Below are 23,658 nucleotides of genomic sequence, written 5' to 3'. Positions count from 1 at the left end.
CCTTGGGGTTGATCAAGACAAATCTCTGGAACTGCCCCAGGAAAGTACATGAAACGGCCTATACCAGCATCGTCCGACCCAAACTGGAGTACGCAAGTGCCTCATGGGACCCACACTACAAAAAAGATATTTCAACCTGGAGAGGGTTCAAAGAAAAGCTGCTCGTTTTTGTCTTCAAACCTTCAACAAAACAGCAAGTGTGACAGACATGTTATTCGATCTTAAATGGTACACATTAGAAACAAGAAGAAAGAAAAAGAGATTGACTCTAATGTACAAACTAAGTCATAACCTAGTAGACATTAACACAGAAGAACACTTAATACCAAAGAGAGAAAAAAGAACACGCAATAGCCATGGATTTAAGTATAGAATGCCAAAAGTATCTAAGGACGTCTTTAAGTTTTTTTTCTTCCCTAGATCAATAACAGAGTGGAACTCACTGGCCACTGACTTAGTAAATTGCACGTCATTATCTGATTTTAAGCTAAACTTAGGAAAGTACGTTATTTATCTTGTTATTTGGACATTTTTACTTTTATGTAATTTATTTATATGTACATATATATACATATATATCTATATTTTTTTATATATATCTTATTTTACCTTTTATTTATAGTTGATGTGATTTCTAACAAGATTCTATCAACTCAAAAAATGTAGATGTAGATGTAGACAACATTAATTAAATAATTGTAAGAAAGACTGATAGCTCTAATACAAACTTCACCCTTTGCATTGGCTTGATAATTTGGTCCTCTTGGAAGAATCTCTACAGTAAGAAAATAACTTCTCTAAAAATGTAATGAGGACCTCTAATTTGAACAAGTCACAAAATGAATTGTAATGACCACTTTAGCTGCTCAGGCTAAAGCTAAATGTTACTGCTTCCAAGAGAAGCTGTGAGTTATTTTCTGGTTAGATTGCATCATTAGCTCTTTTTAGATAGAAAATTATAGTAAGCATTTCAGTTCAGGATAAGACCCCATGTGATCATGATCATTTTTTGAATAGAAGACAAGTTAGACTATAAGCCTCAAGAAAGTAATCAAGACCCAAAAACATTGGTGAGCAAAAACTTGTTTAGTGATTATGTTACCTTTCCTATTAATTGGTATGTGTTTGTTTTCAAAATTGAGATTAATCTTAAGCTATGATCACACATGCTCAGGTAATTTCTTCACATACTGATTTCAGTTGACTGCTTTGATATAAAAACGTTCTAAGGAATAAAGAAAGAAAGGATCCTATATTGATTCAGTGTTTATTGCATGCACGTATATTTACCCAGGAATCAGGTTTCAATTCTAGCTTGAAAGAAACATTTACAGTCAACAAAGAGGGTTTTAACAACTCGCAGAACTCAAATCTAAAAGAGATTTTGCATGACTTGAACAAACTGAATTTAAACTATGGACTTTGATAGAGCAAAAATTTATGAAGTCAGTACATCCAACATTGCACACGCTGGCTGTGAAACTCTTAACACAAACACCCCCTGGGACACTAAAGAATTTGAAGAATGACTGGAAGGTTCCATCCAAAACCACACCAAGAAGGGATTACAATCCCACCAAGAAGTTAGTAGAAAGAAAAGGGAAAGAGCAATAAAAGATGTCTCATCTCACATTGATGAAATCTATGAATCTCTATGAGAGTCTGCAAATCTGGTGAAACCTAGTGCCTACTTGCAGGGACACTTTGGAAGATGAATTAAACAACTTGAAGGCTGCATGTGAAAATGTGACCAATCTACTGGTCAGATTAGAGTACAATGATTGAGAACAAAGGGAACAGGATAAAAATTCTGTGACTTGAATCAAGCCACACTAGAATGTTTAGCATACCTAAACATTCACATAAAAGAACAAGAAATAGAAAGAGTCAAACTTCTGTCACAAAGATCATTGCATTCTCTGTGATCTGTGTTGTCCAATCCCCTATCTGCAACCTCCTCGAAATGTGCAGCAATTGAAACTGTCAAGATTAAAGCAGATGAGATACTTTAAAAAGACATCAAGAGATCGACAGGCTGCGCAACAAATTAAAGCTCCAAGACAGGGAGCTGGAGTGCATAAATGAACAAGGGGAATTGCATGGAGAACTCTCCCCAGCCAAAGTAATTAAAAAATAAAAGTCAAAATTAAATAACACAGTCACCTTAAAACCAACAAAAAATACCATGGTCTCAACAGAAAAACAAGACCTGTCTAGAATTTCCGACCCAAACCTTCCTGCTCAACAACAGGTGGAAACAAATGTCCCACATAAATTAAGTGACAGAGCACTGCAGTTAATGGTTTTGTTGCTCTGCGAAGGATGCTCTTCACACTCCAGTGTAACTTCAGACAAGAACCTTTGACATTCTCCTGCGATATAGAGGGCATGTTCCACCAAGTCCACGTCAATGAGGAACAGTGCAACTTCCTCCATTTTCACTGGTGGGGCCACAGGATGATGACAGACTCAAGTCAACCCCCACAGTACAAGAAGCAATCAAGCTGTGCATGAAAAGTGGTTTCAGATTCCACAAGTTCATCTCCAACAGCAAAGAAGTTGTGGAGTTCATAGCCATAGCACCATGTGCAAAGGAAATTAAGGAACTTGACTTTAACCATGATCTACCAAACTGTTACATGTGGAGTACCACAGGGGTCACTGCTTGGCCCACATTTTCTTTTATACACAAATGATATGCCTAAAATGCTCCAATATCTAAGAATTTCACCTTTTTGCTGATGATCCAAACCTATTTGTTAATAGTCCTAACATTCTAAATCTAGAAACCAACTTAAATTTAGAATTAGACAAGGTAAGCCAGTGGCTATATGCTAACAAATTATCTTTGAACATTGAAAAAACCAGCTTTGTGTTATCCCATTCTCCACAAAGAAGAATAGCTCATAAGTTGAATCTTAGTATCTCCAGTACATCTGATAAATCTTATAATCAAGTTAAATATTTAGGACTCATTTTTGACTCCAATTTGAACTGGAAACCATACTTACACGAATTGAGCAAGAGGGTTTCAAGAGGTATTGGAGTACTATCTGAAGTTAGGTATCATGTAAACAGAAACATATAACATCAATTATATTATTCAAACATTTACCCCTTCCTCACCTATGGTTTATCAAGTTGGGGCAATACTTGTAGTTCTACTATTAAACCTTTCATAATTCTTCAAAAGAGAGCTATACGTACCATAACTTTCTCAAAACCAGATGAACAATCTGAGCCTCTCTTTAAGGAATTAGAGATTCTTAAATTAACTGATCTTGTTATCCTTCACAATGCACTTTTTATGTATCACTATTACTATAATCTTCTTCCATCTTCCTTTGCAAATGTTTTTCAAACAGTAGCATCCATGCACTCTTACCATACCAAGCTTGCTTCTAAATCAACCTATTACACCTATTACACTAATACCATAAAAAAACCATTGTAAATTCAACATTCACTTTGCAGCTGTAAAAGTTTGGAATCACCTTGACAAAAGCATTAAACACCTCCCCCTTAAAAAATTTAAAAACAAAGTCAAACTAAACATCTTACAGTCTTACTTTTCATGAGTTTTCAACTGGTCTCTTCGTCTTTTTCTTTTTTCTTTATCTTCTTTTTCTTTTTTTTACCAATAACTTGCTTTGCTCAAGCTTTAGTGCCAACCTACGTCCTCTATTTAAACATTATTTACTTTTACTCAGCTGGATTAGATTTTCAGTTATTCTGAGTAAATGTTACCTTTTTTGTATCGATATATTAAGTGTGTAAATTAAGTTTAACTTCTCATTTTGGTAATAAAGCTTCTTCTTGTTGTCGTTGAAAAAAAATTAAAAAAAAAAACCTAGCATCATCTCCACTACAATAGTCTCCTAAAACTTCATTGATACCTTTAGTGAATGTCAGATTTATGTGACTGGCCAAAGTCCTTTCCCGCATCAAACACAATGTTCCACATGCTCTCTTAAGAGCATATCAAATTCATAGCTTATACTATAATATATGGAAAACATTTCAGAGAAACAAAACAATCATTGGAACATCTCAACACTCTAGTTGTCTATCCTGTCTCCCTTTAGGCCCAATTTCTTTCTTAACTTCAAAGAAAAGTTTGACAGATACCAAATTAACCCGCTCTTCTGTTCAACAATTTGCATGTACTACATTTCTTCTGGCGTTTTCATAATTTTTTTCCGAATATCATACTTGTGGACCAAAGCTTTTACATTAACATCTCTTTTTTTGTGGAACACAATGGCACACAAAGCAAAGGTATAACTATGAATAACAATGGCACATACATTTTTCTAAACTAGTCTGTTAGTTGATACATAAACATTAGACCAGCAGCCAGTACTTTATAAGTGAGCTGCATGGTATCTCCTGGTTCATTTGCTGCAAACAAGCAACTTATGGATACCCCTTAACCTCGGCTTTTTGTAGATAAATGTCATCAAGGGTTTCTTGAAGGACTGATTAAAGTCTGGGAATGCTTGCCTCAAACAAAAATTTGTATCACAAACAGAGAAAGAGGAATAACAGAGATGGTATAATAAGGGTGGACCTGAAGAAGAGCAAGATCCTGGGTCAGTTACTGAATCAGACAACAAGCAGGAGCCCAGATCCTACACTGAATCAATCTCACCATATCATTGGGAATTAGACTTTTGCAGCGACCATCAAACAGGTTAGCCTCTGACTTACTACACAACCAAACTTTCACCTGTTCTATGCAATTATGAAAAGGGATAGGCTATCTAAAATACTTCATTAAGTTGCAAGTAAATAGCCAAAAATGACAATTGTGATGTTATTTTTTCTGGATATAACATCAATAATCAGTATTATCAGGCCATATCCATAATTTAAAACCACAAATTTTCATGCTTTTAGACAGTATTCACTTATCATGTATCTAGCCTCTGAGGGAGCAAAAGAAAAGTGGAGGACGTTTATGTAAAAATAATTTTTTAAAACTTGAGGGAGAGTCAGTTTATTTTCATGAAGAAATTCATGTTTTCATTTAATTCTTTAGCTTCCTGAAAGCAAAACCCTCAACAAATTGGCATACACCAACAAACCTTTGGCAGATCAAGAGTGGCTGAAGAATGAAAAGGAAGTAAAAGAAGAAGAGCTTCAGAGAATGCTGGAAAGAAGATTGAATGGCACTAAAGTTGTGGATTCTTGGTAAGTTGCTGCTTATAATCTTGAACATTTCATTATTTAGCTGTTTGTTTACATTACCATTAGCAAATCTGAACTTAAAGGAAGAAAACATCCTCAACTCTTCTTTCTTGCAGGTGTTTGTGTGGTAACTGAAAATCCAAATTGCTTTAAAATATAAGTGAATGCCACTGCTGCAGCAAGCTAGAGGGATGCCAGAAGTCAATGAACAATGACATTGTGTCCTACAATATACCTGATGCTATTGGGCTCAAAGGTATCACCAATAATCCTGGTTTTAATCAAGTCTGTCTTTAGAAATGGAATTTAAGTTGAGCTAGCAACAAGTTCAGGACAAAAAAAAAAGATACAAAAAAAAACATCCTGCATTGGAGGAAAGTTGACCAAACTTCATTCCTATTTAAAATTAAATTGTTCACAGTGATCATTGTGATTAATGATAAATACATGTTAATGTGGCATCTTTGAAGGATAAATTTATTTTTCACGACTTACAATACTTACGCAGTAGTATTTGTAGTATTCATTGAACAAAATTCAGTTTACTTACAACTGTTGTTGACATGTTTAGAAAATCACTATCATTTAAAATTTGTGACAATTGTGTAAACTGAAAGACAGCTACCAAACTGTCTTTGATTTCAAGTGTATCCCTACTTTCTTGATTTACCAGGACCTAAAAGTTGATATTCTAGGGAAAATTTGCAACGACAAATCAAGACATACCCAAGAAAAATTCATTGACTTGAGCCCAAATTTGAAAGTTGGCTAAGTCTCTCTAAGCACAAAACCAGGAGGTTGCCAGATACAATCAGCTATTGACTCTTCCTTAGCCCCTGCTACAAACCCAAATCAATTGTGCAACCTTTTTGGCAAGATTAAACGAGAGAAGAAAATGTTGGATGTCTTTGAATTTTCCCAAAACATTTCATTTTTCAACACAAGACATACCCCAGTCTAATACATTGTTAAAGACTGGGAGAGGTTGGCTGAGAGAACCATAAAGTAAAAATAAAATTAAAAATTTGCAATCAATCTGCATGGGTATACTGTCTCTGGAACGACCAATTCTTGGACTCAAAGAGAGTTTATAACTTGCTGATCTTTTGGGGATGATCAAGGCAAGTTCTAACAGAAGTGACATTTAGCACCAGGGTTTTCAGCAGAAACCTTGAACGGCAAACCGGTGGAGGTCACGTGATCAAGCCCTGTACGTACAAATCAGAAAGTTATGTAAACCAGTCTTTTTAGAACAAGTTTAGATATATTTTTTAGCGAATAAGTGAAAATAGGACTTCTTGTTGTCATTTGAAAATCTAACACTGTTGTCTGGACATTCAATACGGCAGCCTCTTTAATTTCATGTTTTTTTCGAAGTTTTTGGTCAAATTAACATCTGACCCAACCAGAGCCATCAAAAACAAACTCATTCAAACCTTGAAGGAGTGGCGCAAAGAAGAGAGAATCCCTAATTATCTTTACGATCAACTGTACCCCACAGCAGAGAATGTCCCAAAGTTCTACGGGCTACCCAAGATTCACAAGAAAGACGTACCGCTACGGCCAATAGTTTCGCGCATTGGTAGCGTGATGTACGACACTGCCAAGTTCCTTGCTAAGATTATGAAACCTCTTGTTGGCCTCAACAGTCATCACATCGTTAACAGTGAAGACTTTGTCAACAAGATTGCAGAACTTGAAGTACCCCCTGGACAGAAACTCGTTTCATACGATGTTTCCTCACTGTTTACCAGCATTCCGATCAATGAAGCCATTCCAGTTGTCAGAGCCAAACTGGGAAGTGACCAGAGCTTACCGGACAGATGCCCGTTAGATATCGCCGAATTATCTGTTCTACTAGAGATGTGCCTCTCGAGCACATACTTCACATTCCAGGGTGAATTCTATAAACAAAAGAAAGGAGCCGCAATGGGGTCTCCAATTTCCCCTGTAGTGGCCAATCTCTACATGGAACAGTTCGAGAGCAGAGCTCTGGACACCGCCCCCACCCCTCCAACTATGTGGTATCGATATGTTGATGACACGATGGCCAAGATTCACGAAAACGCCGTCGATTCCTTCTCAGAACATCTAAACTCCATTGACCAACACATCCAGTTCACTTCGGAACAAGAAAAGGATGGCAGGATTCCTTTCCTTGATACCTGTGTGAGTATTAACCAAGATGGTTCTACCAAGATCTCCGTGTACCGCAAACCTACGCACACGGACCAGTACCTAAACTTCCAGTCAAACCATCATCTACAACACAAAAGAGCTGTGGTTAACACCCTGATGTTGAGAGCTCAGACCTTGGTTACAGAAAACGAGGACAGAACTAGAGAAACACAGCATGTCAAGCAAGCTCTAAAAATGAATAACTATCCAGAATGGATGCTAACAATACCACATCCAAAATCTACAACAGAAGATACCGAATAGCCTCAAAACTAGAAGAAAATCTATGCATCAACGCCATACATCAAAGGTATCTCGGAATGCCTGCAAAGAGCGTTCAAGTCACACGATGTTACACTTATTCATAAACCCGTCAATTCTTTAAGATCACAATTGGTACGTGTCAAGGACACAACTGTCAATCTCAAGAAATGCGGTACTGTGTACCAGATCCATTGTGAGAAGTGTAACAAGGAGTACGTTGGCGAAACGGCCCGCGCTCTAGAAATCAGAGTGAAAGAACACCAATCAAGAAGTTCATCAGCTGTTCACGAGCATTGTCGCCTAGAGGGCCACTCGGTGGACCCAAATAAGACAAAAGTACTATCAACCGAAGTTAACACCTTCAAACGCAGGATAAAAGAAGCTATTCAAATTAAACTTACGAAACCGGCGTTAAACAGAGACAATGGTTACGAATTAGCAGCTATCTATGACACAATTCTAACCCCCAAGAGGTGTTAAAAAAAACCTTTTTAAAATTCATCTTTTTAACATTCATATCATTGACTGATGAAGTCCGGTCGAAATACGGATGAAATATTTCATAACTTTTAACTTTTAGCTCCGAGTTTGGAAAAAATTTTTAACTTTTATATATGTTTAGCATTTCAGTTACTGGTTATTCCATCATAATAAATTTGAAATATTTTCCTAATTTATCAGTATCTACAGCCTTTTGTAGCAGGAGATACTGGTAAGCTCTGACGAAACTTTCAGAGCAGATCCCATTGCTTCAACTCACTATTCTATCTCACTTAGTCTGTAGTCATGATTTCAGATACATTTACTTTTACAGCAGAACCTTGATTTAAGGAACCACTATAGAACAAAGTCTGCGGTACAACATACAATAAACTTCAGCATGGCCAAAGTTACCATTAAATGTATGGGACAAAACTTTGTTATAACCAACCTCCATACCTCATTAAAATGAACACAATCCAGAAGCCCAAACTCAATGACGTTGCCAATTAGCATTTAGACAAAAATTGCCTCAACAATGCCAAATGGATCATCAGGCAATAGGGTTGTCTTCCCTTGAACAAGTTCAGATATTTTGGCTTTGCTCCATCCTTTTGCAGTGCGCCGCACTGTGTGTCACACACTGCCTTTCGAGTGATTGTAAAGGCTCACCAGTCAGGGGAATGTAAGGGCTTTAGTGCAGAGAGCGTTAAATTGACCTCAGTGCTGTTCCCTGATGCCATTTGTTTCTGAACTTCGGTCGAATACAAAGTTGTAAACATATCCTTCATAAAGTGCTTTGCCTCTCCATTCACAGTTAAATCCAGGGGCTGGAAAAAGAGTGTCCTGTTGGCAAGTATTGACATAACCTCGATATTCAAGGTTGCCAACTTCAACAAAACTTTGTCAGTCTTCTGCCCCTTGAAAACATCCCAGATAAGCAGCGCCTTCTGTATTGGTTGCAGCTTAAGCTCTTTCCTTGTGGTCTCAACATTTTATCCTGCTAGCATTATTTTGGATTTTCGACTGATTATTTGTATAATTTTGTGCTAAAAAGCATAATCTGACTTTATTAATCTTGTCCAAAGCCACATTTTGGCCTCATTTTAGTCAAAGGAGCCAAGGAGGCTTGGGGAATAGGTTTGATGGGTCGGCAGTTGCCTTCCAGAAACCCAGTCCATCACACTCATTCCAAGATGGCGTCATCCACGTTGTCATCAAGGAACAATGGAAGTCAGCCAGCCAAGGCAGAGATAGCTCAAGAGCATACTCTGCCATCAATCAGTAGAAAAAATAAGACTAAGGGGAACTGCGATGCAAAAAACATAAGTATACATGATCAGATTCAGCAATATCCAGGAGAAGAACTATTAGCCAAAGATGGGAAGTTGTTTTGTCTGGCATGCCTCGAAATAGTGTCTACAAAGAAAAGTATTGTATTTACACACTTGGCTTCAAAGAAACATGGAAATGGTAAAGACAAACTGAAGAAGTCTAAGCTGAAGGATCAGACGATTATGGAGGCTTTTAGAGCGGGGGACAGGATGCTGAAAGACAGCACTCTACCCATAACTGAACAGGCCTACCTACTCACAGTGGTCAAAGAGTTTCTGAGGACTGGCATCCCAATTGGGAGAATCGACATGCTACAGTCCCTCTTAGAGAAGAATGGCCAATGTCTCACAGCAAGTGCTCATCTTGGTCAGTATATATCAATTGTTTTCAAGCAGGAAGTCGAAAGGATCAAAAATGAATTGACTTTGCCTGGTCAGACTAGCATGACAAGAGATGCTTCAAGGATTTTTGATGGAAGTATATGACAAGGAGAAGCAATTGCTGTGATCGTACGTTTCCTTGACAATAACTGGTGACTATGCAATGTCTCTTCAGAATTGATATATGTTCCAAATCAGTAAATGCCGATGATCTTGCACAAGTGCTTAATCAGTGCCTATCAGTTGATTATGGAGTCAAGGCCAATTCGTTGCTCACCGCCATGAGAGATGGTGCAAGTGTGAACCAGGCAGCGTTGGATAGGATTGTATTTATATTTCCTAAAATGCTCAATGTTGTGTGTTTCTCACATGTCCTTGACAATGTTGGGAATCATCTTGTCATTCCAACTCTTCTAGAGTTCGGTAGCATATGGATTCACCAGTTCCACCATAGCTACAAGACAAAGCTGTAGTGGAAGGATCTGACTGGCAAAAGACCAACATCATACAGTGAGATGAGATGGTGGTCAAAGTGGGAAGTCTATCAACAAATATTAATGCAGTTTGCAGATATTGAGCGATTCTTGATTGAAGCAGAAGCCACTAATGTCGGTCCTCAGTTACTCCCTCAACTTCAAGCAATATTTTCTGCATCTGCAGTGAAGAAAGTACTGCTGGTACAGCCATCCTTGGCTGCAGCAGAAAGGGTATTCTCTATTCTCAATTCCTCATTCAACGATCAACAAGAGCACACCTTAGTTTACTATCTGCAAGCAAGTGTGATGACCCAATACAAGCAATGATTAACTTCTACTATGGGTAATGATGACCCAATAACAAGCGATGATTAACTTCTAGTATCAGAAAACCTCAAACGTTGTGTTGGACTTATGGAAAAAAAACATTGATCATGACATTTTGTTGTTGAAAAATGTAACTGAAAATCTGAAAAATGTAATATTCTATGTTTAAGAAAATCGGAAAAAAAGTGGGCATTTTTATGTAAACCACGAGCACTTTTCAAAAAAACTAGCACTTTTTTAGCACTTTTTTGGCAAAACACAAGCACTGCTTTAAGCATTTAATGCTTTTTTTTACAAGCACTATCAGTAAGAGCCTACTATCAGGGAAAGCATTTGCTGCTCGTTCAAATAATGCTTTAGATTCTGCAAAATTGCAAATGCATTTGGGAGTTTAAACCGCCCTGGCTGGCCGGCATCGGTTTTCCCCTGGTAAATGATCTGCATTGCCAAAAAAAGAGCCAGACAACAAAAAAAGTTAAAGTAACATTTCTTTTGTCAGTTAGGCCTTTTATGGGCACTGCAGAAGAATTGCGCATGGCCATTGTCATTCTTCCAACTGAAACCACACCACAGCTTTAAACTCAACAGAGCCCTGAGAAGTGTTTTCTTGGTTTGGTAAACATGTAGCAACTTCTGAGAATTCGGCATCAGGCAAACTATTGGTGTTTGAATTGTTTTAAAACCATAGTGAAACAAGGACATCATGCCTGAACAGCGTGGTGAAAATATTACAATAGACCTCTTTAAGATCTTTACAGCGCACATGATAGGGGATCAATGAGACAACTTTAATCTCACCCTTCAAAATTCCACACACTAATTGGTTTTGAGGTGCTGCCATGAAAGAAAAAATCCTTTTGATCCCTATGCTATAGCTGCGATGAAGCGACTCCCTGGACAGCTTGCCAACATTACCATTGGTCATTTGCCAAGGGAGATTTCTAGAATAATTCACTTTTTTCTCTTGAAGAGAGGTGTTGTCAGCATCTGTGAAAGTGTTACAGGAACTAATTCAGCAAGATGAGTCAGATGAAGTGGAATAAGGGCATGCCTTGAACTGAAATTTGAGCTGTCCTACTCGTATGTAAACTCCTAGAAGACAGAGAGCTTAAATAAAGGATTTTACAAAGGTCTCTAAATTTCGCATATTTAATTTTCATGCCACCTTTTTTTACAGGACTTTAGTTTCATGAATTTTTTGAAATAGCGAAAATCGTGAAAATTAAATCTTGCAAAATAAGTGATAATATGGTAATTCTTTACTCTTTATCTCTTTTTTATAGGAACTAATGAATGGGTTCATAAAAACCTACAATTTGCTCCAGAGCAGAGAGCTTTGCTTGTTTGGAATTCCTTCCATCTAACCGACAGCGGGGAAGGGCTGCTGACACCAAAAAATTTTGACCTTGCTTTTATCCCCAGCAGCCTTACTCTGGCTCTGCAGGCACCCAACAAATACTTAAACATGCCCTTCAAGACCAGAGATCCAGCACAGTATCAGGACTGGATGGGGAATGGACCCTTCATGTATCTGCCATCAGGAAAGAAGTGGGCACCGAGGAAAGAACTTGTGTTGAAGTGGGTAAACAAACTGTGGCAGAGAATCCTGCAGAGCTGGTCATCAAATCATTCTTGTCCTGCAGTATTTCAAATGCACTTGATGGCACTGAGAATGATGCTGTTTACGAAGAAAAGACTGAAGGTGGAGAAAGTGAGGATGCAGATGACGAATTAGAGATTGAATTTGACACCCGTAGCAAAAGTGAAGATGAGTAGGCAGCAGTCATTAAAATGCCAAAGGTTTTTTTCAGAACCACAATATCTACAAAAGTCAAAGACCAACATTGCATGTCCTTCATATTACCTTAAAATAGAAATAACAAATGCAATCAGAAAACTTTGTTTCCCGAAAATATTTAGCTATAAGACACACTTGAACTTTGGCAGTAATTTTGAACAGAAAACATGACTTTCTCAGAGAACACAGGGTGCCTTATAAACGAAAAACTACAGCAATAAAACTTCGCAGTGTACAGAAACAAAGATATTTAAGCTATTTAATCTCATTTAATTTAAATTTTTAATAAAATTCTGAATCAATCACATTGAACAAGTCAATTCAATCAATTTGAGGACAGGTTATAACAGAATACAAGATTCTTTAAAATAAGCTGCCTTGACTATTTACTTAGTTAAAAAATAAGAGCTAAAAATACCTTCAACTATAACAGAAATAAGATAATTAAGAGAAAAATTGGCAATGAACTTATTATTCCATGCATGATAAACCCAAGTAAAAAAAGAATCCTTAAAAGTTTCTGTATGACCAAAAGGGACATCAAGTGTTAAATAATCAATATTTCTCAAAGGCTTGTTACAGGAGCAAAATGGTACATAGTCAGGAATATCTAAGTCTTGTATATTATTAACACACTTAAAAAAACCCTAAATCATTAATTACCCTACAATATTGTAAAGGTAATAGATTTCACTGACTAACACACTCTCATTCTGTATACCACTTGCCGAGAATGAATCTTGTGGCCCTAGATTGAATTTGTTCTAAGTTGGTAATGTTTCTTTTGGTGTAGGGTGACCATACTACACTAGCATATTCTAAACGTGACCCCATCCAAGTTCTAATGTCAGTAATATCCTTACATGTCCTATAGAGCAAATTAAGCATCATTTAGGCTTTGGAAAAGATAGTACCATTATGGTGATTCCAGCTCAAATCATGGTTGATCAAAATGCCCAGATCTTTTTTAATGGGAATGCATTCCAACCTGCAACTCTGCAATGTGCTGTTGGAAAAACTTACTTGTTGTGCTCCCAGATAAAACATGAGTCCAGAATAAGGTAAAGAGGACAGAGCACAAACAGATGTGACCACCATGCATGATAGCACCTCTCATGAATCTTCAGTAATGTAGTGCAGTTCTACTGTTTCAGCAAAACATATTTAGATATGAGAACATAGAACATCCTTCTAACCCAAAAAAAGTGCTGAACAATTCCGATGAGACATAATTAATAATTATAACAAAAATTCCACCCAAATGCTTGAGTTGCTCCAGAGATAAATTGGAATTTGTCCAACCCCAAACGGGTTATTATAAACTAAATCTTGTCCAAAATAAGTTATACTTAGTGAATAATTTTTTATTAAAAAAAAAAAAAAGCAATATTCACCAGAAATTAAAAAGTGGTAATGCATGATGGTTAATGTAAGAATATTAATATCTGTCCATGTTTATGACCACAAACTTTAAAATTGTATTGTGAACATTTCTTAGGTGAAGATCTATTTTACATCAAGTAAGAGCAAATTTGAATTTGAATTGAAAACATCTTTGAATTTGAATTTTTAGCCTATTTTACACATTTGTACCCTATAGATCATCAAATCATTTTCAACTTCAAACAGATCTAGGATTTGAAATCACAGAAAGGAGGAGACTACCTTTGGGCTATTATAACTCCTTGATCTCCATTTCCAGAAACCATTTGACAAGTAGGAAGAAGTATTATGCAAAGAATCATTTTGTTACTCTAGGTGACAGTGCTAGAAAGACCACGAAGAAGGAATTTTGAATAGCGAATAGGATTAGTTTCACTTGATTTATATCACGATTTTTGTATTTATCTAGAATCTCATTTAAACAATATGTGTATTTTACCAGCAACACTAGCTAATTACAATTACAGAATAAGTATCACTGAGATTCACCAGTAGACAAGGACCATTTGCAAGGAAATTTTTCAATCAAACAGGTTTTGTACTTCTTTAAATTTTTTTTCAAAGGATCACAATCTTTTTTAACAAATACATTGTAGAAGCACAATAATTCCTTGTATTGAAATTGAGACAAATAGTATCAAGACTACACAGATTTATTTTTCTAATCAGAATGCTTGTTCAGCCTAATGCAGGCCTTAAAAGAAACTGGCTTGCCATTTTACATACAGCATGCTTTGGGCTGATCTCCTCTTTTGTTTACAACTGTTGTCAAACTCTAACAAGAAGATGTTTGGTTTCTGTGTAAGAATTTTGTTCTTTTGATCAAATTGTCTTTATTGTCTCCCTTTACTTTTTCTAATATTCAGCTTAACTCATTTTGTCCTTTTTATTTTAGGTGCATCTGCTCCAACTGTTTGACCAAGTTCACAATTAAAGCAGAAATATGCCAATGCTGCCAGGAAATCAACCATGGTGGGGAGGTTATGGAGCATGGCAAACAAAAGAAATGCATTACACTTTTTCACAACTTTTAAGATATTTGCCTTTTGCAAGTCTTGGAAGTTGCTGCATTAAGGACTGAGACAAAATCTGGGAAGTCTTACAGAGTAATATTTATTCAAGGATAAAGAACAGAAGTAGAGTAAGTTCAACTCTATGTAAGCAGGCAGGCTTTTAATGTAATGGCATATCTGGTGAGGGAAACTTAAGGATTTATTACTGTGATAATCTTAAACACCATAACTTACATGAACAATGTATCTGTCATACCTTTGGTTATCCATACACGTGGAGTTGTGATGTTTCCATGTGCACAGGCATTGAATAATCTGTTTGGTAGATTTTTGTGCTTGTTAAGCACATGGGAGAGGAAGGCATGAAATGTGACTGATTTCACCTCCTCTAGGTGTTCTTTCGATGATGTGATGGCCCAATAAGTGTCTCACTCAGGCTTTTCTCTGCTTGCCAATGATCTCTCATGTTTTCTCTTTGCTTTATGAGTACTTTCTGGATTTCTAGGAATGATTTGACATGAATTAATAATCCACATGCTGTTTTATTTTTTTGTTTTTCCTTTTTTCCAGGCATGAGACTAAAATAAGGATGTTGTTTTCATGCATAAAAATAAGCACCAAACCTTTAAAACTGATGTAAAATTATGGAGAACCATTTTGGACTACTCTGTCCTTATTAACCAAAGATGAAATTGCCAGTGAAAATAAAGCTTACCTCTTCCAATATGCCAATTGTCAAAGAAGTGTTGGACAGCAGGTTTTCACAAGTTTCTGTAGTGTCTTGCACAGTCTTCCCTCATCCACTTTGGGATGGAAGTATGGCAGTCACGTATAATGACTTCATTATCATACTGGTGCCTAGCAGGAAAGTAAAGGCCTTCTGAAATGTGAGGAATTCCATGCTGGAACTGCTACCTGCCTGATTAGCCTGAAAGAGTTGAAGGGAAATACCACTGTAGTTAAATTAAAAGTAATAATGCAATCAAAGTAATAATGCAATGCAACCACAAAAGCCATGTGGAGAGTCAATGCTGGTCTGTCTTTGACTTTTCTTCTCAAATTGAGGGTTTAGGGTTATATGTTGTTTACATTGTGTATCATGCCATAAGAATTAAAAAAAACATTAATATTTTGCCTAAACCGATTGAAATAATTGAAATCAAAAGTTAATAATCAAAATCCAATCGAATTGCAAGGAATATGAATTGTTACACCATTAGTATAGTGTGCAAGATTCAGGTTCTTAGTAGATTAAAGTCACATACCCTATATCATTTTCACACCTTTAACAGAACAGGTGTTGTGTGCCAAAATGGCAGTCTTACCCATGTTAATCATAGGGAGGCAATTTTGCTCTTTAATTTCCTTTAAGGTTTGATCCAACTGCTCTTAGTTGGTGGCAAGTTTGTTCTTCAGCCTGGTCACCTTGGCTTTTAGTTCTTTTCTCATGACCTTGCAAGCTCACATGAAGTAGTTTTTGCTTTTTTCAGTTGTCTAAAAATGGAAAGTATTAGTTTAGATGTACCTAATTCAGGCAACTCTAGATCCTGTGCCTGCTGTGTCATTTTTCCCCTCTACACATCCCCACCCATATGGCCACTTCCTTTACCAGCACCCCCTCATCTGCAACTTCCATTACCTCTGCCAGAACCACCTCAGCCACCTGCATCACCTTTTCTGCCTGAACCCCCTCAATCACCTGCATCACCTCTTCTCCCTGAGCTGTCTAAGACACCTGCATCAACTTCTATGCCTGTGCCCCATCCACATGCAACTGAGCCAACTCAGTAGCCTGCATCCTAATGCTTTCCTGCAGCTCATCATCTGCCCATGCAGCCTGATTTTCCTCTAGCTGAGTAGCTATTGGCTCCATATTTGTATCCTGGCTCTGTTCTGTTATCATCCCATGTATTATCTGTCGGGCAAAAGTTTTTGAAGCAATATCAAATGATTATAACCTTCAACAGAAATTAGACAGTAAGTATTTAATTATTTGCAAAAGAGCACAAGCTCATTAAGGCTCATTCATACCTGTTCCTTGAAAACATATATTGCTTACACCAACTCAAATAAAAACATCCTGTACACATTTATTCATATGTAAGGTCTCTGGCCGCCTTCTATTAATTGAAAAGTAATTCGCGTCTCAAAACAAACAACAATTATAAACTTTGATTAACTTGTTACAACAATAACCAATTCCGCAACTAAAGTAATTTGTCCAGGAGGTTTACATGGACACAAGAAAAAATATCAATTTATGTGGTTATTTTTTGATCATACACTAATGCAGAGTCTCACATTTAAGTACAAAAGTTAATTAAGAATGACACAAAAGTTTACATGCTAAGCAACAAAGGCCACAAGGTTCAAACAAAAAAATTACCACCATTCACATCAAACAATACCCATTGAAATAGGGAAATTATCACAAGTATGTCAAGTATGGCTTTTCTTTGAGGATTTATTACCAATATTTTTGGCAACATTCTGAAAGATTCAGACCCTGTATTCTACCAGGCAGAAGAGGACATTCATTTCAAATTTCACATTTATCTTATACTCTTATACTTATACTTTTTCCAAGTTCAAAGTTAGGAGTATGAAGGAAAAGATTACTCTGGTTTTAGTTATTCATTTCCTAAAAAGAAAAAAAAATTCAGATAACAGTCATTGAATGGATTGGAGTTCATGATGCTATTTTCAGTACTTAAAGAGGTAAGCAAGATTTCATGATTCATAGATAGCATGCTGCCATGTGAACCATCTGAGTAGAAGTCACAAGGTACTTTAATCATTCCAAGGTAATATCATAATGATACAAAGAAAATCACTTTAGAATGACCATTTTTGCCAGTGACATATATTTTGCAACCTATCAAAGCATTTTAAATTCTATGTACGTGTGTAAAATTCATATGACTTAGAATCTTTTGTCTAGAGATATGGGATCATGTTGTATTATTGTAGATTGAAAGATCCTTAGAATTCATCAAAGATATACTTTTGAACCAGAGGAAACAACACCTCCTTCAATGTGAAAACAACATCATCATGGGAACTTTCCACTAGGGAGAGTAGACCTCCAACTTGTAACAAGGATTTTTTTGGTAAAACAGGGTTTTCATTTACCCTTGAAGTAGAAGGGCACTGCCTTGTGAATAGGTAGGTACACTGTAAAATTGAGGGCCGAAGACCCAAACCTCTAGGGGGATCTGGGGCAAACTTTTAAAAACTTAAGTCTCCCAGAAACGCATTCTTCTGCAATTTGATAAATAAATCTTCCTGGAGTGACGCATACTAATTATAGTAAAAAAAAAAATGGTACTCTGGGAGAATTTGTTTATTTCACTACACAATTATAGCTACATCAAAACACTGCTGTTGTTGTCAGAACTTCCTTTCTTCTTACAGTTACAAGTTATCTTTAACTTATAAACTGATAAAGAGTGAAACTGACAACACTTTTTGTAGTTTATGAAAACTCAGAGTCAGAGCCGTAATCATTTACGTCAATTCCTTTTGTCACCATATACTACCCAGCAGTTAAACATTTAAAACAAGTATTGATGGAACACAGGAGTCTGATACACAATCAGCCCTTGCTGAAAACAATTTTTTACAAAACCTAAAGTACGAAACGAAAAAAAGGAAATCGTCATGAAAAAAATTATCAACCTCAACTAAATATTAACTCTTCCCTGTAAGTTTAAAACCTTTTTTCTGCACTTATTTATCAATTACTTGCCATCACATTGTGGAAATAAAATTTACTCTGACGAGAAAGGCGCTGTGTGATAAAAGGGACCTTAAGCAAACCGCGACGGCAACGAGGACATGGAAAAACGAAAGATATAATGGGCGGCAATTTAAGGTAAACATGGAAAGTTGTGAGCCAGCTGATGAGGAAGAACTGCCTACTTATTCTTTGGGAATGGAGTTTTTAACTCCCCAAAAAGAACGAAAAGGAAAAGAAAACAAAGAACAAGCACTGCTGGTGTCTTACCCGTTTCGCAAACCATCGGGTTGAAAATGTTATAAAACAATTGGTTCGTACGTCACTGTGCGTCCATCAAGATATGAAGCATGAATGAACGTGGGAATTTTGGAGAGCACGAAAGATGCGTAAGAGTTGCTCAGAGCTCAGAAATGTACAAACGCACGTGCTGAGCTATTGTTCTGCCCATTATATCTTTCGTTTTTCCATGTCCTCATTGCCGTCGCCGTCGTGGTTTGATTAAGGTCCCTCTTAACGCGCAGAGCCTTCTCGTCAGGGTAAATTTTATTTCTACAATGTGATGGCAAGTAATTGATAAATAAGTGCAGAAAAAATGTTTCAAACTTACAGGGAAGAGTTAATATTTAGTTGAGGTTGATAATTTTTTTCATAACGATTTCCTTTTTTTCATTTCGTACTTTAAGTAGCCTGGTACTTTGTTCAAAGTAAACGGGTGCCGGTACCCGGGACCCGGCTCCTAATAAAGACCCAGGTAAAAATAACTTTTTGTTGTTGTAGTTGAAATATGACTGACTAATCTATATGAAGAGATGGGTGTGAGAACCCATTTAAATTTACCATTCCCTTATGCACTATTGACAGACATCGCAGACACAAAACCAAAAGACAAAAATGGGTTCCATTCCCCAAAACAGGGTATATTCCACTCTTGATTGCTGGAAGTAAAGCCATCATGACAGGTGCTGCGTGGAGTGAAATCATGACAACCATAAAAGGGAAAAAACTAAAGAGGTAATCACTGTAGCCAAATTCATTCTCTTGTGCACATCAAGATCAAACAAAGAGAAAACTAACCCATTGATGTAACAAAGCTAGCCCAAAGATTAAAAGGGGTTCTTATACCATTAGCTGCTCTTATTCCAGCTCTCATAGCCAGTGGAGAAGCCATAACAGCCGGAGCCGTGTCAAGAGCCACCTGGGTTGACAATTCTGTTGCACCACAAGTTGAAACTGATGGAAACCTGATGGAAACCATTGAAAGTTACTCCATACTGGTACCTCTAAAGCTCCTGGATCCATATTGATGGGAAGAAACGTTAATTCCGCGTCTTCTATAGCCTTAACAAATAAATTTTTCGCTACTTTCCTTGTAGCTCTTTACCAAATGTTCACCACGGCGCTTTTGGAAATTGTAACCAGGCCTTTTTCTTCAGCCACGCCGAAGCCAACCTTGTTCCCAGGGTCCTCTCCCTTTCTCCTTGGTTCCTTGAAGAAAGTCTACATAGATCACCTTTTAGCACTCGATCTTGGTGATACATGATCGCAGGTCATTAATAGCTCTTATTACTGAGCTAGAATGAAAATACCCGAGTGAAACAACGTCAAATTACGCATAAAAAGTTATAAAATGTACAATATAGTGTAAAAATAGATAAGGCAAAAAGATCTGCCAGTTTTATCGATCTAGCACTTGAAACGCATGTCAAAGTGTTTGAGATAGTTTTGGTATTCATTCGTTACAGAGTGCATTTCTCTCTAATGGAAAAACGAAGAAGTCGTTTTCGATGTGGATTTTTCTCCGGAGAGGAATGAGCTTACTGGTTATGGAAAGTAAACCGAGTTTCATTGTCCATGTTATTGTTGAAATGGTGAAATTTTCTACGAAATCGATATTAGACAAAATCCTAACAAGTTGCTCCTTAATTAGACATACATCTTTCTAAAATAGTCTATAAAAAGCAACGTTTCCTTCATCAAATTCTGTGACTATCTGACAAATCAATTCGATTTCCCTGAATTGTGCGTTCGCTATCTGACGCGATTTGAGAAACATAATAGCCTTTTACCCTACAGCATTTTAATAGGAAAAAAATTCGAAGTGTGTCAAACAAGCGATCCTCACCTTCCGAACTAACTCTGGAATGTGAACTTTATTGGTAACCGACACGGTTTGTGAGGTCTTACTTCACTTATACACCTGTTAACAGACATTTATTGACTGTAAGCCAGTAATTTTTAAAAAGGTTGAAGTCTTTTTTTTTAATTAAATGGTCGCGTCTGTAGTCGAATTATTTAGCAAATTTGAATACAAGTTTTGCACAGTAAGGTTACTCTTTGGAATTTCAAAACGCAGTACGCAGTAAATTGTTAAAGAGATTTTTAAATGATGGAGCCAAATTGACATAGATACTTCAGATGCAGGTGCGATAAAACATCATAAACTTTTATTTACTTAAGCTTGGTTTTGAACAGACTTCAGTAGACTCGTAACGATGAGACGGTTTACGGTTGATGTGGTTTGCCACTTACAAGGTACAAAATTATGCTTTCAAAACTCACAGAAAAAAAAACAATTAGCAGATCAAAGTATCGTAAATGACAAAAAAAAACCATTAATACGAAAAAATTATAACTTACGTCTGCTTCCTTGCGTAAAATTCGAGGATAAACTTGCCCTTCTGCTCTCTTCGACAAACTACTTTCAACATAACTGTTTCTTCTGCAGATTAGCATTTAAAACAGTGCATGTAACCCCTTGCGGCACAATGACATTTGCACGTGAAATTCGTTCGTGGCATTTACGTTAATCATGTAACTAATTTGTAGGTACAGTGGTATACTTTTACATGAGAGGAAACTATTTTTCACCTTACAGGTAGAGTACAAAACATCTTCAAACAACCTGCCTAATGCTTCTAAGCAGGCAAGTTTACAATCACATCCTACATGCAATGTCCTCAGTTTTTTATTTATTTTTGATCAGACTTATTAACCTAATCGAAGATAGAAAACTGAGCAAGTTAACAAGAGCTATCATCATGGGTCTTGTGCAACCGGCTCACTATTCACTGTAATCAGTAATGGTCTGTACAGCCAACCGTTGTGATTTCGCTTGTTATCGTCGATGAAATCAATCTATAAATCAAGTTGGCCCGGCCAACAAGCAGCCTTTTTAAAGCCATGATTGTCCCGGTTCTCGATATACAAACGTTTTACATCGTAACAAAAATTGATAATCATGGTGATATTTAACTGGTGAGATTCACAACACAGTATAAGAAAATGAAATACAGCTCTTTAGACATCATATAAATTACAACAACCGGAGACTTCCTGTATCAAAAGTGCTAGGAAAATACAATTACTTGCGTTTGCACAGTGTAGTCTGTCTAGCTTGAGTTGTTCTTAGCGCTTGACGAGCACTAAATAGCGAATCTACCTAAGCCAATACACAGTTATTTTCACGAAAAGGCTTGGTTAATAAATGATTCATTATATGACCAAAATATCACTCCGTCGGAACATTTTGCATTATCCATCAAACACATTTTGGTTTGTCAAACGAGTTCATAATATAATTGGCCTCCATGAGGAGTTTCAAAGTCAATTTGCTTTGACGAAGGGCTAACTTTCTAAACGTCAGCATTAAACTATTTGCGGGTCACGTATCTCGAGTTCTTTGCTTCAGTGAGTGTTTGCAGCCCGCGGCAAAATAAATTAGTGTCATGTAATGTCAAGTTCGTGGATCACTCGAATAAAACGGCGAGATTCATTTAAATTCAAGTTTAAGTTTTTAAAAATTTGCTCGGCAAAGTTAAAATTTGTTGGACTAATACTCAGAAAAGCAAGTTTTACTGCAGATAGATTACCGTAACCAGGACTATATTTATCCTGATGGCTCGATAAAAATGTACCACTTTAAGGCGTTAGATAGCAAAGTTGTTGAAATGTAATGGAAATGTTTTGGAAATTTATTTTGTCGAAAAAATGAATAGAAAGCAAGTTGATGCGAACATTGCCAATCAGCATCCCTTGTTTAAGTTAAGTTTTTTTAAAGCAGAGGCTCTGTCCTGCTAAGAACCATACTAACGTTTTACTTTGTAACTCTTGTTGATAATGGTGTGATTTACAACTCAACCTAAAGAAATTAAATATAACACCTTCACCAGCTAAGTTAAACAATCGGATACTTCCTTTCTCAAGAGTATTGGGAAAATAATGATTATTTGCGTTTCCTAAGTGTTGTCTGCTTAGCTGAGGGTCTTCTTAGCACTTGATGAAAATTTAGCAGCGAATCTGCATGAGAAAATGTACTCAGCTATTCTCTTCTTCATGGTAATAAAGGCTAAAACACAGTCTGTAGCGAACTTTGATCATGGTGTCGAAATAATGCTTCCCGTTTGACACGCAGCTCAATAAACGGCAGTGATGACTTCATATCCTAATTGCAAAAACTGCGTAACAGTAATCGATATCGAGAATATTTACCTTCTGCCTCTGTCCTGTTAAAGTATTGTTTCACTTAAAATACCACAGAAAATGCAAAGCAGCCTAAATCTGATTGTGATCTGAAATAGCCTGGACACCGCTTCAAATCCCGAAAGATTGAACTCAGGGAGGTTTTGAAGTGACCGTTGAGTGGATTTCACTGACCATGTGGAGTCCTGCAGAACAGTTGTGTAAGCCCGCTCTTACTGCTTGGATCCGCAAGGTGTAGAGTATTGGATTACTTAGCGAGCCAGCGAAGTAGGCTGGTAGCAATATCATGTAGGGATGAAAATGAAAATGCTCAGATATGTTGAACTGAGTTTGAAAATTCGAAAGGTGGCAGTAGATGGCCATTGGCAAGCAGGTTAATAAAGATCCGAGAGTGACAAGGATCAAGGTTTTGGTCAGTTTCCTTTCCCGCTGGCCGACTGCACCACATCGTTGAGGATGACGACTGCAGCGGATTTTGATGAATATACTGACATAAGAAATACAGACAACACACAGAGGAAAAAAGCGACCTGCACTCCAAGCAAAGTTAAAGGTA

General features: G+C 37.0%; 1 pseudogene; it reads right to left on the bottom strand.

Annotated features, from left to right (window-relative positions):
- Nucleotides 1-16,150: 16,150 nt before the first annotated feature.
- LOC131775790 (uncharacterized) lies at nt 16,151-20,007 on the bottom strand (annotated as a pseudogene).
- Between the last annotated feature and the right edge of the window lie 3,651 nt (nt 20,008-23,658).

This window comes from Pocillopora verrucosa, chromosome 7 (genome assembly GCF_036669915.1).
Source record: "Pocillopora verrucosa isolate sample1 chromosome 7, ASM3666991v2, whole genome shotgun sequence".
Lineage (NCBI taxonomy): Eukaryota > Metazoa > Cnidaria > Anthozoa > Scleractinia > Pocilloporidae > Pocillopora > Pocillopora verrucosa.
Note: the sequence above shows the minus strand (reverse complement) of the source record. Positions and strands in the feature narration are given on the sequence as shown.